This window comes from Triticum dicoccoides, chromosome 5A, assembly GCF_002162155.2.
Source record: "Triticum dicoccoides isolate Atlit2015 ecotype Zavitan chromosome 5A, WEW_v2.0, whole genome shotgun sequence".
Taxonomy (NCBI): domain Eukaryota; kingdom Viridiplantae; phylum Streptophyta; class Magnoliopsida; order Poales; family Poaceae; genus Triticum; species Triticum dicoccoides.
In genome coordinates, this window is record NC_041388.1 from 517,381,443 (window position 1) to 517,384,119 (window position 2,677).

Consider the following 2,677-nt stretch of genomic DNA (forward strand, 5'->3'; position numbering starts at 1 on the left):
CTGACAAACAACGAATCAGCTGGACCATGAAACAGAAGGACAATAAATTTACGAGGAAGGTAATTTTCTATTATTGGCAAAACATTTGATAATTGATTAAACCCAACACTAATCACTACTTTGTCGCGCATCTATTGCCAAAATCGCAGCTTCTCTTATAGATCATAAGTGTGTAAGTGTGTGTGTGTGTGTAAGTGTGTGCACGCGCATACGCGCGCGTGTGGGTGCGTGTGTGCGCGTGCGTGCGTGCGTGCGTGTGCGTGCGCGTGCGTGTGTGTGGGTGGGTGTGTGTGTGTGATATCTCTAAATCGAATAAACCTCCAAGTATGCAATTCATGAGCACAAAACAGAAAATATAGTTCAATATCTCTAAAAAATGAAGCGGGAGGAGAGAAATCATGATTCACCTCACCCAACAACAAGGTGGAAACTGCAACCCAAGAAAAAGATGCCCTTCCCTCTCTCGGTGGAGAGCATGCATGCCTTCAGGAGGTGCCGACCTCAATCTCCTTCCTTCCTTCCTTCCTTGAAGGTGCTATCTAAGTACAAATTCCAGGAAAAAAAATACAAATCATCCAAAGGAGATTACTTTCCCGTAGTCAGGGGCCGCAAAATGCAGCCATGACAGATGACACACCTATTATACACATGCATTCACCTTTAAGAGTGACTAATCAGTAATCACTAAAAGGGAGTAGGAAATAAACAAAATACTCGTATTACTGTTAAGAGGTGAATAAAACATATCATTTTTTAGGCTTTTGCAACCAGTGGCAAGAAACAAATACATGTGCATCCTACTGCTGATTCCTCACAATAATAACCTACTTGATCAACACTGGTACAAAAATAAATATTATTTAAACGAACTAATCTTGAAAATGGTAGTTGGATTAAGAAGCAATTAATTTGAAGAGACCAAGAATATTTGTGGAGATGGAAAAATGACTCCTCATTGGCGTTCCAGCAAATAGGCTGTGAGCAACTCAGTCTGCTACGGAATAAAAGAAATTACGGAGCTAACCAATGTGCAAGATTGATTTCTATAAAACAGATTCACTTATATGCAATGGTATATGAGTGGTGGCAGGGTTATCTCACCACGGAAAAGGATTATGAATCCTATCTCGCCGCAGAGTCCACACACCATAGCTCGCTGCAAAGGCTATCTTAGCGCCTGCCTCGAAGACACGAAGCAGGGGCGCTTGGAGCGGTCGGCATGGAGTTTACGAGCACGTGCTTGGAGGCTTGTTCTCCTCTCCGGGATCAGTCTGGACAAGGAGTAGCGTGAACCTCAGAGGAAGATCCCATTGTTGGTCGGGCTCAGGGAGCTTTTCGAGGAGCGGAAGTAATGGAGCAGCAGCTATAATGATTGGTCCTCACCATCCACCACCTCTTCATCCGACTTTCCGGGTGGGCCGAGATCGTGGTATGATGGTGGCCGAGGCTGAACGCCACGAAGCCTACTTTCCAACCACCATGTGGTGGCGCCCACCCGCCGCCGCTCACTGGTCTGCCGTGAACAACTGCCTTCCACACATACAAGCCAGCAGCAGCCAACCAGTCGTCGTCGAAACAGCCGCTCACCATGCGTGATTAGAATATGAACGGAAGAGACCTAGGAGCGGGCTAAAAGAAAAGGAAAATTACATCAGTGCGAAAAGAAAAATTACCTCGCTGCCTTTGCCATGGAGCAACAATGTGGCGTGCTAGTGCGATCGGTATAATCCCACACAAAATCTTACTTGAAAACAACATCTCTGGTAAAATCTCCACATCATTGACCTCATCGGGTTTCAAGTATATCTTTCTCTCCTGGCATATACTCTGTATTAAATTAAGATGAATGAGCATCAACCACTCTAGTCTCAAGTAAAAGAATGAAACATTACTTCTGCAAGAACTACAAAAGAATGGTGTGTAGGAGCTTACTTCAAAACAACATCTCTGGAATAATCTCCACTGAAATAGCCATCTATTGAGTTTCCTTGATGACCCCTAGCAAGAATCAGTGCAAGATTGTTGGCCACTAAAAAATTAGGTACGCAACATTCAAGTAGAGACCGAAAAGTATCAAAACACCTAGCAGAAGTCATGCAACCTTCAACCATGATAAAGGAACACCCTTTCACTAAGACCGCATTTAATGGACTAAAATTATTGATAATAGCTAGGTCTTACCATAAGCGATCTGCTGTCAAATATTTTGCACTCTTATGTTGTCAATTATCAAGATAAAACGTCTCTAGACAGTCACTTCTACAAAACCCACCAAGTGACATTACAAAGAGCACCGCAAGTGATGCTCCAACGGGTAGCCAATGGATAAACCTACACCTGCCAGGGCACCTTGGGTGCTAGCTAGTCTTGCTTCAGAAAAGGTAATGGTTTCAAGAATCGACTGAATGGATCGTCCAAGGCTGAGAGCATTTTCTTTGCTGCGGCATCTGAAAAAAAAATGTGGGATAAGAAAATTCAATCAACGGCGTAAGAACTGTAAAAACACAACATCTCTCAGTTCTGCACAGATCAATGCTTTATATATCTAAGTGGTTCGTTATGTTTCTGACAAAATTTCAGATTCAACCAAAGCAAGTACAAGACATATAACTGCATTTGATCCAATTATCAAATTCACTCGTATTTTCTAACATATGAAGACTTGCAAAAGTGTGAG

General features: G+C 43.0%; 1 long non-coding RNA gene across 1 annotated transcript; it reads right to left on the bottom strand.

The window, feature by feature from the left end:
- Positions 1–1,719: 1,719 nt before the first annotated feature.
- Positions 1,720–2,406, bottom strand: LOC119297699. Its single transcript, XR_005145716.1, has 3 exons — positions 2,182–2,406; positions 1,933–1,998; positions 1,720–1,827 (listed from the first exon to the last, which is right to left on the bottom strand). It is a non-coding gene; the product is annotated as an uncharacterized LOC119297699 (long non-coding RNA).
- Positions 2,407–2,677: the final 271 nt, after the last annotated feature.